At 41.0% G+C, this 13,775-nt stretch overlaps 1 pseudogene; it reads left to right on the forward strand.

The window, feature by feature from the left end:
- The first annotated feature begins 4,691 nt into the window (after positions 1–4,691).
- On the forward strand, positions 4,692–6,076 carry LOC114709272 (annotated as a pseudogene).
- The last annotated feature ends 7,699 nt before the right edge of the window (positions 6,077–13,775 follow it).

The following is a 13,775-nucleotide window of genomic DNA, read 5'->3' on the forward strand; positions in this document are numbered from 1 at the left end:
GAGCGGGAGATCCCAGCTGGATCAAGAACAGAGAGGGAGAACAAGGAATAGGAGACCATGGTAAATGAAGACCACATGAGAAAAGGAAGAAGCAAAGTGCTAGAGAGGCCCACAGAAATCCACAAAGATACCCCCACAATAGACTGCTGGCAATGGTTGAGAGACAGCCCGAACTGACCTACTCTAGTGATGGGAGGGCCAAACACCCTAATAGTCATACTAGAAACCCCATCCAACGACTGAGGGCTCTGGATGCAGAGATCCACGGATAGGTCCTGGGTCGAGCTCTGGGAGTCTAATTAGTGACAAAGAGGAGGGTTTATATGAGCAAGAATTGTTGAAACCAAGGTTGGATAAAGCACAGTGACAAATAGCCAAATGAATGGAAACACATGAACTATGAACCAATGGCTGAGGGGCCCCCAACTGGAATAGGCCCTCTGAATGGGTGAGACAGTTGATTGGCTTCATCTGTCTGGGAGGCATCCCGGCAGTGGGACCAGGTCCTGTGCTCATTGCATGGGTTGGCTGTTTGAAACCTGGGGCTTATGCAGGGTCACTAGCCTAGACCTGGGAGGAGGGGACTGGACCTGCCTGGACTGAGTCTACCAGGTTGATCTCAGTCCTTGGGGGAGGCTTTGCCCTGGAGGAGGTGGGAATGGGGGGTGGGCTGGCTGGAAGGGGAGGGGGGCTGGAAGGGGAGAACAAGGGAATCCATGGCTGATCTGTAGAACTGAATTGTATTGTAAAATAAAATTAAAAAATAAAAATAAAAACAAATAAACATATATAAACAATATTTTGGGAATTTGGGAGTAGCTCATTTCCACTGGAGTCCAGTTAGCTCATACACAGCCTTGAGCATTTGGCTGTTCCTGTAAGGTTACTGGGTAGATTAATGTTTGTTGTCTGGAAACCTAAGGCTGTTTCTCTGTAACTGTATAATTCAATGCTGAGATAGGTTCCCCTTTCAAGTCTTCTGTCTGGGTATGAATTTCTCCATAATTTATTTTAACAAGTTTTTCTAAAACTTTTATCTTGGCACTCAAATTGACAAACCTTTTTAATGCTAAAATAAAAATGATCAAACAAATAATATTTATAATTGATGTTATGTAAATCCCATTAACATTAATTATTCTGACAATTAATTGTTCCATTTTTCAGATTGCCGAATATGTTACCAAACAGAGACCAAATTCCTTCCATTATAAAAATGTTTCCCATTTTTTAACGTGGGGGTATTCTCTTTTAATTAATTTCTCCCCTTAAGATATCTTAATTGACTCACCAAGTCTGCTGAATGTGTAGAACAGCAGAAGTCTGAGGGAGTTTCAAAGCAGCTACCTAGTGTTGTAGCAATCTGAGATGGGAATCCAGAGAGAGCCCACCACCCACCAGGAGAGGAAAAGCCAAAGAGACTCTAGCCCACATGGGGTGGAGACTCTGGCCACATGTAGCTCAGGCCTGAGCCGGGGGTCTGTAAGGTCACAGATGGCTTTTTAGTTCATTGTTGCCACAAACACTGGGCTGCCAGATGTAAGGTGAATTGCTAAACGTTCTTATAAATAAAAAACCCAGAGCCAGATATTGGGGTTAAAACTGAGAGATCAGCCGGGCGGTGGTGGCGTACACCTTTAATCCCAGCACTCGGGAGGCAGAGCCAGGCAGATCTCTGTGAGTTCAAGGCCAGCCTGGACTACCAAGTGAGTCCCAGGAAAGGTGCAAAGCTACACAGAGAAACTCTGTCTCGAAAAAAAAAAAAAAAAAAAAAAAAAAAAAAAAAAAACCTGAGAGATCAGAGGAATAGGACGAGCCACAGCCAACCTCATCTTACAAGCTCTCAGCCTTCAAAGAGACCTACTTCCTGTATAACCATGCCTATATGCCTTTCTGTTCTGCCATCTCATTTCCTCTCTCTGCCAAGCTACATCACTTCCTGTCTGTCTGTACAGACCTCCAGACCTTTTTGGTTAATTAGTATTCGAATTTAAGGCATATGCTACCATGCCTGGCTCTGTTCTCAATGTGGCCTTGAATTCACAGAGATCTGAATGGATCTCTGCCTTCCAAATGGTAGGATTATAGGCATGTGCTGCAATTGTCTGACTTCTATGTTTAAAAGAGTGGCCGGCTTTCTCCTCTGATCCTCAAATAAGCTTTATTACGGTGCACAATATATTGGGGGACACAATATATCATCACATTAGAGTCTCCATTGAAAGGTCAGGTGTAATTCTAATAGGTAATATCCATTACTTAGTATTTTCCTTTAAAGGTGTTAATATTCTTTCTGTGTTCTGTACATTTAATCCTTTGATTATTATTTGCTGAGGGCACTTCCTTTTCTGATCCAATTTATTTGGCATACACACTTTTTAAAATATAAATACATGGGATTAGAAACTGGTGTGGGGAAGATGGCGGCAAGAGGTGCTTCGCAGGCTGGTGGCTAGGGGGAGAGGAAGGGTGCTGATGAGTCCAGTGGAGAGGTGGTTTGGATCAACAGGACCACAACCATTGGGGGTTGGTAGCAGGAGGCGGACGGACCCGGCAGCGGCTGACGGGGACATGCAGGCCTGGCGGCAGAGACAAGCAGACGCAAGTAGGCCTGTGGTGGAGGACCGCGGAGGTGGACAGGCCCGGGGACGGAGACGGGCAGACGCAGCTTGGAGCAGGGACACCCCTGGCCCCAACACCTGGGGGGGGGAGGCTGTTTCCGTGGGTCGGAGCTGGAGCAAGTCTGGGTGTTCCATCGGGGACAACCCAGGGCCCAACTGCTGATCCTGTGAAACCCAACAACTTGGAGCTGTTGGTGAGACTACCCTGCTCAGCTGAAACCCATCTGGGAGAGGATTCAGATGCCTACAGTTTGAAGTCTGAAGAAACAAGATCAGCTGAGGAGTCGACAAATGAACAAAACGTGACCTGGGAACACAGGTCACCCAGCCACCAAACCAGATCACCAGAATCATAACTATATAATTCACCGACTGAAATCAGCTGCCCCTGAAGAAACAGCCCAATAGCACCAATTTAACCAAGAACCCCTACTAAACCAAGACTAAAAATTAGAACAAGAGAGGCACTCTCAGACACAGACACCAACTGCACTGCACAGAGGAAGAGATGAGTAGATGCCAGTGCAAAAATACAGGCAACAACATAAAGACCTATATGGCAACATCAGAACCTAGTGATACTACACCGGCAAGACCTAAACATACCATGACAGAAGAAACAGAAGAAATCAACCCTAAAAATGACTTCAAGAAGATGATAGAGGCCCTTAAAGAAGAAATAAAACATTCCCTCAAAGAGGCAATAAAAACTTTCCTTAAAGTGGAAATGAAAAACTACCTTAAAGAGGAAATAAAAACTTTCCTTAAAGAGGAAATAAAAAACTCCCTTAAAGAGGAAATAAAAACTTCCCTTAAAGAGGAAATGAAAAACTCCATTAAAGAGAAAATAAAAAACTCCCTTAAAGAAATGGAAGAAAAAACAAACAAAAAATGGGAAGAAATCAAATCAAGCCAAGAAAAAGCAATTAAACAGATGAAAGAAACATTCCAAGATCTGAAAAATGAATTTGAGACAATAAAGAAAACACATGCTGAGGGAATGCTGGAAATGGAAATCCTGACTAAACAAACAGGAACTACAGAAACAAGCATAACCAACCGATTGCAAGAGATGGAACAGAGAATCTCTGACACTGAAGACACGATAGAGAAAATAGATTCTTCAGTCAAAGAAAACACTAAAGACAAAAAAGTCGTAACACAAAACGTCCAGGAAATTTGGGACACCATGAAAAGACCAAACCTAAGAATAATAGGGATAGAAGAAGGAGAAGAATACCAACTCAAAGGCACAGAAAATATATTCAACAAAATCATAGAAGAAAACTTTCCTAACCTAATGAAAGAAATACCTATGAAGATACAAGAAGCTTACAGAACACCGAATAGGCTGGATCCAAAAAAAAAAGTCCCCTCGCCACATAATAATCAAAACACTAAACACACAGAACAAAGAAAAAATATTAAGAGCCGCAAAGGAAAAAGACCAAGTAACATATAAAGGCAAACCCATCAGAATAAAACCAGACTACTCAATAGAGACTATGAAAGCTAGAAGATCATGGACAAATCTCATGCAGACACTAAGAGACCACGGATGCCAACCCAGACTATTATACCCAGCAAAACTCTTAATCACCATAGGCGGAATAAACAAAATATTCCAGGATAAAACCAGATTTAATCAATACCTGTCCACAAACCCAGCCCTACAGAAAGCACTAGAAGGGAAAATTCAACCCAAAGAAGCTAAACACATCCATGAAAACTCAGGCAATAGATAATCCCACACCAATATATACCAAAGAAGGACAACACAATACAACCACAGAAAATAACAGGAATTAACAATCACTGGTCATTAATATTCATCAATATCAATGGTCTCAACTCACCTATAAAAAGACGCAGGCTAACAGAATGGATAAGAAAACAGGATCCATCCATCTGATGCATACAAGAAACACAATTTAACTTCAAAGACAGACACTACCTCCGAGTAAAGGGCCGGGAAAAGGCTTTCCAAGCAAATGGACCTAAGAAACAAGCTGGTGTAGCTATCCTAAAAGCAAAATACTTCCATTAAAAAAGGTGCAAAGAAGAAACCTCATGGATATTGCTCAGACTGGGCCTTCTACCCTGGGGCCTCCTCAGAGGGAGCTGCCTCCTCACCTGGAGCCTGCTCAGAGGGAGCTGCCTTCTCCCCTGGAGCTTCCTCAGAGGGAGCTGCCTCCTCCCACGGAGCCTCCCAAGATGGAGCAGCCTCTTTTCATGGAGCTTACTCAGATGGAACAGCCTCCTCCCATGGAGTCTGATCGGATGGAGCCTCCTCCTCCCATGGAGGCTGCTCACAGGGAGCTGCCTCCTCCCATGGAGCCTGATCAGATGGAGCCGCCTCCTCCCATGGAGCCTGATTAGATGGGGCCACCTCCTCCCATGGAGTCTCAGCGAGGACATTGTCAGAAGAGGCTGCTTTGTCCTTTGGACCATGCTCAGGTGGAGGTTGCTCAGACAGGGCCTCCTCACATGGGATCTGTTCAGAAGGAGCCTCCTGTTGTCATGGAGCCACCTCTTCAAGTGAAACCAGTCACCAAAAGGTCTTCTCCCTGAAAAGAGAGTACCAAGGAGAGGTCGGGCATGCGGAGTGAGGTGGTGTGGCAAGAGCAAGTCCTTATTGAAGTTGGCTTAGTGCCTGTTAGAGATAGCCAGCTTCTGAAGGGAAGCAGGAGCGCACAAGATCTTCCAAAGGGAAACTCAAGAAGAGACGAGACACCCAAGGACCAAGAAATTGGCTCTGATGGGGAAGGAAATAAAATGGCCCCTATCAAGAAAGTGGGAACAGAGGAAGCTGGCAAGAGTCTAGCTACGCTTGCTGCTCCCAAGGAATCTTATCCTTGGAACAAAACTCAAAATGGGTCAGGTGGTGAAACGTTACATGCTAAGTGTCAGAGTGGTTCAGCTGGGCTTTGCGAAATGGAAGTGGACACTGAGCAGAACCCAGACAGTGTCCCTGTGAAAGCCTCAGCACCCGAACCGGCATCACCATTGCCTCCGGTCCCATCACCAACCGTAACGGCCTCGTCTCCTATCACTTTGGCTGAAAACGAGTCACCGGACATTGATGAAGATGAAGGCATCCACAGTCATGATGGAAGTGACCTGAGTGATAATATGTCCGAGGGAAGTGATGAATCTGGCCTGCATGGGGCTCGGCCAGTGCCACAAGAAGCAAGTTCAAAAAGTGGGAAGGAGGGGTTGGCAGTTAAAATAACCAAGGGAGAGTTTGTTTGTATTTTCTGTGATTGGTCTTTCAGAAAGGAAAAGGATTACAGCAAGCACCTCAATCGCCATCTGGTTAATGTATACTTCCTTGAAAAAGCAGCCGAGGGGCAGGAGTAGTGAGCCGGCCGGTGGAGGGTGGCTCGTCACAGTTTGTAAGTGATGCCTCACTTTTAGTTTAAGGCAGTAGACACACACAAGCTCGCTTTAATTAGTGTGCTGATTTTTAAGTGACATTATTTCCTTAGGACTGTATGTGTTACCTAGTGACTTGCAAAACCCTTAGCAAATCCTAGGGAGTTAATGTAAGAAAACAGATACTTAATCTGTTAGCTTGTGCAGTGCAGTGAAGAAAGGCAGGATGGTAGGTGACATTCTCCGGGGTGTCTACCTGTGTGGAACCAGTCGGGTGTTCTGCCCTTTTCACTTCACTTGCTATTTTTAGTTCCTTGTTTAGGCTGATAAAAATTGGCGTAGCAAATTACTTGAAGAATTTGCTTGCTTTATATAAGTAAAGTTAGCACTTTAAGGTTTCTTTAGAGATGAGAAAAGACATTTAAATTGAAGAAAAATTCTTTCAACCGTGGACATTGTATCTGTCTAGGTAATTGCTTCCTGACTTATGGTTGATATTTTGTGCTTCTATGTTAATCATTATGAAAAGTGATTTTTGGTGGGTTTTTAAATTTTTTTTATTTTTTTTATTTTGGTGCTTTACTGGCTTAAGATGTTGCACATGGTTTACAGGCTTCAGATTTTGACAGTTGATGAAAGATACGACAAGCATTAATGTGTGGGTGAAAACCCTGGTGAAACTCTGAGTGAAGTTTTAGTTAAAGTTGGTTGAACTTGGGATTGATTGGGAGGCCAAAGATTTAAAAAGCGGATTTTCTCACGACACAAGTTGTGTGATAATAGTGTGTTTTGTGTGTGTGAATGAGAATTTGTAAACGTTGAATTCTAGGCTCTGACAATCATTGTCAGTGCAGATCAAGCTGCAAGTATTTATGCTTTAAAACTTAAATTATAAAGCTAGTTACATCTTTCTAATAATTAGTTTTAATGTTTATGAGCATATTTTACCTACATTACCTTTTCAGGATGTTGAGAAAGATGCATCACAAGCACAGGCTGGAGGCTGGGGGCTAGATGGTTTTGAGGAAGAGGTCTTGGTGGACTCTTTCATAGAGCAAAGGGAAGCAATGCCTTCTGGGAATTGAGCTAAGTTTTAATCTAGTCTTTAAGATTAGAAGTCAAAAACAAAAATATTAAGGAAATGAAAACCTAATTGATCTTTGAAGCATTGTTATGTGGAATTGAGTGGGACTTTTGAGGCCTTTCTTCCAGAAAACAAGGACTTGGTTGTTAGGCCTATATTAGGCCTAAACCTTGGTGCCATGTATTTGTACTTAAATCATTTCAATGGAAAGTGTCTTAGTGATTGGAACTTCTAGTGCAGTTTGGAGTTCTTCCATTTGAAAAATGTGATATTTACATGGGATTGTTTGAATCTTGTTTTTTAGTCCCTCCCCATCACCACCATCATAGTCTGAAGGTAGATTTTTCTCTTGATAAAGGAACAAAAAAAGTGAATATCTTGTTTGTAAATTGGTATCTAGTAACTAAGTGGTAAACTTGAAATGGTAGAATTCTTTAAAGCCTAATTCTAGGTAGCCTTAGGAAAATGTATCTTAATTATTTTTGAACCTGTATTCACCTTGTTTTTTTCAAATATCTTAAGTTATATTTTCTTTTTCAAAAAAAAAAAGAAAAAGAAAAAGAAAGAAAGAAACCCAGCTGTGGCCAGAAGACAGTAGGAGAAAAAAAGGGTGGCACTGAACTCAAAAGAAAGGCTTTTAATGTGGAAGGAGTAACGATGAGGGCAAATGCAATATGACTCAAAAGTATCTCTTGAACATACAAGTGGCAGTTGAGTAGAAATCTGTCATGTTGTATAATAGGGGCTGTGAGGGTTCATTTTCATTGTCAAGTTAACCAAGTTTGGAATCACCTATGAGATACAGTTTGGGGCATATCTGTAAGGACATTTCCAGAGAAGTTGAACTGAGACCAGCTCTGAAATTGGGTGGCACCATCCTATGGCCTAAGGTCCAAGGATAAATAAAAAGGAAAAAAAGGAGAAAGCAGCTGGGTTTTAGCATTCATCTACCCTTGCTTCTTGACTGTGGGAGCAATATGACCAACTTTGTTAAATTCCTGCCATATTGGGTTGATTATATGCCCTCAGACCAATGATTCTCTGTTGGGAGCCCTGTGGTCTAGTTTTGGACCAGTATATGAGTGCTTTTCCAATAGGTCCAGATGAGGTAAAAGCCCAGTCTTACTCGGCAAGGACCAGTGGACTTCAGGATACTTCAGGATACTGCTGGGACCATGCGGCCTGCATTCTCTCTTCTCTCTCGTGATATTGATGATTCTCTTGGTGGATTTAGTGTCATTTTGTCAATCTTGCATGGAACAGATGTGATCATTCCTGGAAACCCAATTTTTCTCCAATATTTTCCCCTAAAATTCTTTGGGAGCTGATGCTTCTCAGGTTTCTTGTCCGGGGAAGCCAGCTGTCTGAAAGAGCCTGGGAGCTGTTCTGATTCAGAGCTGACAGGATCGGAGGCAGATCACCCCTATTTCTGTAAATATGTTTTGAATGATATTGTTGTTCTTGAAAATGTGTGCCTATGTCAATTACCTTTTAGTTTTGTAAAGACAGGATGTACCCAACTCGATATTTGGCCAAGCCAGCAAAATGATAACTGTTGTTTTGGGTTTAAAGATGTTTTGATGTTAAAGTTGGGAAAAACACATTTGACATATTTGTTTTTGCTGGGGGTTAATGGAGGATGGAAAAAACATGTTTGTTATTATGGAAAAGCATGCTTGTTTTTGATGTATAAATAAAGATGGCTGGAGATATATATATATATATATATATATATATATATATATATATATATATGTGCAGAAATCCAAATAAAACCTTCCCAGAGCACAGCAATTGATAAGCTGTTGTTATGTGGAATAATAAAACTTAATCTATGGGATGTTGGTATGGTTCAATGGTGTAATGTTGTGTAAATATCTCTTAGGTCCATTTGGTTTATAATGTCTGTTAGTTCTAGCATTTATCTGTTTAGTATTTGTCTACATGACATCTCTGTTGGTGACCACTTGATTTTGATCCCCAGAACCCAAATGTGAAAGAGAAAAATTAACTCTCAGAAGTTGTCTTCTGACCTTCACACATGCACTGTGACACACACATGCCTGCACATATATCCATACACATTAAATAAATACATAAAAACAAAAAAAATTAAACACATCTGAGCACTTTCTTACCTATATTTTCAGTGTCCTTTTACCAAGGCACCCAAGACCTACTGAAAACTCTAGCTACTGAGAATCTCTGGCTAATGTAAATTACCTTGGTTCAAAATCTTTATTAAGACTGAGGTAAAATTGCAAAGTAGCTCTATCCTGGACTATGTAATTAATAATAAAAGCTGAAGTAGCTAAAATGTCTGATTGCAGTGTAACAAAAATTCAGTGCTCTAAGCATCAAATATACTCTTGTCTGAAGAGTTCAAGACAGCCCCACCTTGTGGTTAAACACTGAAGCTCATGTTATAATGTTAAGATTTGGTGATGCAAAATGCACTGTAGTGCAGTATAGCAATAATCAGGAAAAAAATAAAAATTAGTATAATTGGGTATACATTATTTTTGAGTTGTTAAAAGAAATTCTGTACATAACATAATAAAAGAAAAGAAGGCAGAAAGGAAGAGAAGCCCATTCATGTAAGTATCAGGATATCAGATTTGGGGAACATTTTAGTAAACAGTAACTCTAGTCACCCAGGATGGTTCTGACTCACTTCAATGTTTTTGGGTGATTAGTCTGTATGTCTAATGAAAGTTCCCATTCAATTTCTGGAATCCTGATCCCTTGGACAGATAATAAGTCTCCTCTCTTGCTTTTCATGTGAGCAGTAATTCTCCAGAATGTCACTTTCATACACTACTGTATTTATTCATATCTGTGCTCTAAAACCATAGAATGATCTCAAATCCAGTTGCTTTTTGAAACCATTAAAGACTCTCCTTCAGAAGCAGACAATGCAGAGTCAAGATACATGACCCCTGGATTGAATTGGTCAAGCTATATTAAATAGGAGACATGCCTGGCCTTTGCCAGCATATTACTAAGTCCCAAAGCAGGCTATTTACTACAACCTACTCCTTGAAAATCAATGCAGGTCACTAAGTCCCTTGCCTATAACATTAGCCTTGAACACTTATGAATGACTTCTAATTGTTGGAAAGGAAATCTGTTCTCCTCGGGAGTGGCATATGTAAAATATTGGGGAAAAAAGCTCCCTCTTTAAACATCAAGAAATGTTGACACTGCTAAAGTCTAGCCCTCAATGATCAGGTGGGGAGCATAGGCTTCCCACCTTCTACCTGCAGAGTCAGCACTCCCCTGGCATGGAGAGCTGGCATTATTCAGCTGAGTTTCAAAAGTATTATGCCACAACATATTCAGATATAGAATTCCTTTCCATCAATGGGCTAATTCCTATGCTTCTTGCTTAGCATTTTAAAAGTATGGGTACAATTTTTTCAATAACTTTAATAAAATTTCAGTGAGTAACTATTATTTTACAGATAAAAACTGCTATAATCAACCCAAGGCTAGCTAAACAGTTCTTTTAGTATAGTGTTTGTCTCAGAAGCCCAAGGGCTTGAGCTGAATTTCCTGATGTGGTGGTAAAAATTTGTAATCCCAAATCTGGAGAGGAAGAGACAGATACATCCCTGAAGCTGGTTGGCCCTATGACCTAATTTACTTGGTGAGCTCTAGCTTAATGAAAAAATTATTCAAATACCAAGGTAAATGGCACATGAAGAATGACACCCAAGGGTGACCTTTGTTATTCACACTCACATATCTATGTATGAAATCACCTGCACACATTTATATACACATAAACACTACAAAAAGGAAGTAAAGAAAGAAGGAAGGTATTGTGGAATTTACTAAGGCAACTCCACATAGTTAAAAAGGTTTATTTTGGGGTAACTTACAGCCAGTAAAAGGGTTGGTTACAGGATCTGGGATAGGTGAAGTGCAGTACAGTGGTGTTCTCTGGAGAACTCTGCTCGGTCTACAACCCAGCATCCAGGGTCACAAGAGAGCTAGCACATCCTGGGTCTAAGTGCTCCCATCTCAGCCCCACCTCAGGGGCAGTTCATAGGTAGGTGTGGCAGTTACTGAGAGTAGTACTTCCAGGTCAAACCTGGAACAGCTACCCACTACTGGAAGGAAGGAAGGAAGGAAGGAAGGAAGGAAGGAAGGAAGGAAGGAAAGAAGGGAAGGAGGGAGGGAGGGAGGAAGAAAGGCAGAGAGAAAGAAAGAAAGAAAGAAAGAAAGGAAGGAAGGAAGGAAGGAAGGAAGGAAGGAAGGAAGGAATGAAGAAAGAAAGGAAGAAAGAAAGAGAGGAAAAAGAAGACTAATAGACTTCTATTTTCACACCCAGAAAAAAAAATGATGCCATCTCCTCTCTCCTTTGATAACAATAATAAACTTCAGTAAGATTCTATTTTCAAATCTTTTTATTGTTTTATTTTACATGTATGGATATTTATCTGCATGTATGCCTGTACACCATGTGGATGCCTAGTGCTCAAAGGGACCAGAGAGGGTGTCAGGTCCCATAGAACTGGAGTTACAGATGACTGGAAACCACAACATGGTTGCTGCAAATTAAACCCAGTTTTCTTGGAAGAGCAGCCAAACACAGATGCCATTTTTAAATTATTTTATTCTTATCTGAAAGATGATGAAACTAATGCTGAGAAAGGAAGCCATTTGGTCCAAGTCACATGCTAGTAACAAAGTAAAGACTGAAATCCATATAATTCTGACAGTAAAGTCTTTGCTATTAATCTGTACTATCAGATCTAAGTTTGCTGAGTTCAGAATAAGAACTGAATGAGGAAGACAAAGCTAACTGTCGATTCCATATATATCCTCTACATTGTTTTCAGCTGCGAATAACTCAAACTATTTATGATGCATTAAAAATTTTATGAGGATTTTTGTCATTTGCTAACAGATATTTTACATTTTAATTAAAGCAGGTTGCCTATGATTTTTTAACAAACAAGCAACAACAACAGTCATTTCCCAGAAGTTTGTTTTGTTTTGGTTTTGGTTTTTGAGAAAAGGTTTCTCTCTGTATCCCTGGCTATGGTGATATTTTATTTGTACTGAAATGTGATTTCATTTGTATGTTAATAAATAAAGTTGCCTGGGGGTCAGAGCTAATAGTAAGCCATAGCAGAAGCTGGGCGGTGGTGGTGTATGCCTTTAATACCAGCTCTTGGGAGGCACAGCTAAGAGGATCTTTGTGTGTTCGAGGATATAGCCAGCATGGAGACACATGCCTTTAATCTCAATACCAACCATAGAACACCTGGAGGTCTGTACAGACAGGCAGTGACGAGGCGGTCATGTGGTTGGGTTTACAACCAATGAGAAGGCAGAACAGAAAGTCTATATAAAGATTAACACACAGGAAGTAGGTCTCTTGGCTGAAGAGGATAGCTGTAGCAGTGAAGGGTAAGGCTCTTAGCTCTGACCTCTTGGGCTTTCATCTCTGCATTGGCTCTGTGTTTCTTATTTAATAAGATGGTTACTTCTATACCTGGTTGTCTTGGAACTTCCTCTGTAGACCAGGCTGGCTTCAAACTGAGAAATACACATCCCTCTGCCTCCTGAGTACTGAAACTAAGGGTGTGCACACTGGGCAACTTTAAGTATGCAAGATAAACCAGTTTGGAAGTAGGTTCTGTAGACAGGTTGTTCTTATCCAAGAGGAGACCACAATCAGAATTTTCTTAATCCCACCAGATGCAACAGGTCAAGAATAAGAACACTACCACATTTTAAAGTCAAATTTGAAGCAATGTTTAATTAAATATTGGCCATGTGGATGGGCTCTGGCTAGGTCCATCTCTGGGTTTCCAGAAAATGGCCCTGAGTCACAGTTTGCAGAGACTTATGTATTTACTATCAGTTCCAATCAGGAGCAAGCACACATCCTGCCTGTGAACCTCCCACCCACATATAATCAAGCATATCCAGTGTAGTTGGGTTAAACAAACTAGTTTAAGAGAGTGAAAACATGTGGCTCATTGTTTCTTATAAGTAACCCCCTTGAGCATTTCAGGAATGATCTGTCCTTGGGCAAGAGGCTTGCAGATCAAAGGCATTTTTATTTCATGGATCTCTTAGGCATAGTAATTAAAACTTAAAATTGAACTTTGGCCCTCACACTTTATGAATTTGAAGTCTTTGTTGAGCCACACCAACCCAGAAGGGGGCATGCACTTTTTCTACTACAAGCCCAGTGTAGTAGACTCAGTGTCTATAAAGCAGGGGATTTATAAAGGAGAAAATCATAAGCTGGGTATTTCCCACTGATGCAGTTGTGGTGGCTGTTTGCAACCATGACAGGATATGAACTTTTCATAAGAATAGGGTATGGTGGTGTCACAATGGTAAATGAAAAACATAAAAAAAAATGAGAGAAAATGATTGCTCCTAGGTATGGTAGAGGACAAAGTTTATTATAGATAAAAGGGAGAGAATAGTTAAAGACAGACACATCGGTGTGGAATATTCCTTTACACTGTGTGAGTATGTCACTGTGGTTGATTTAATAAATATGCTGCCTGGCCTATAGCCTGGCAGGTTAAGGCTAGGTGAAAAAACCAGACTAAGAATTTGCTGGGAAGTAGGGTGGAGTTTGAGGAGTCTCCAGAGACACAGAGAAAAGCTGTGTTGAAAGAAGATACAGATACATGGCAAAGGGTAGATAAGAAATATGGATT

This window comes from Peromyscus leucopus, chromosome 7, assembly GCF_004664715.2.
Source record: "Peromyscus leucopus breed LL Stock chromosome 7, UCI_PerLeu_2.1, whole genome shotgun sequence".
NCBI classification, from domain to species: domain Eukaryota; kingdom Metazoa; phylum Chordata; class Mammalia; order Rodentia; family Cricetidae; genus Peromyscus; species Peromyscus leucopus.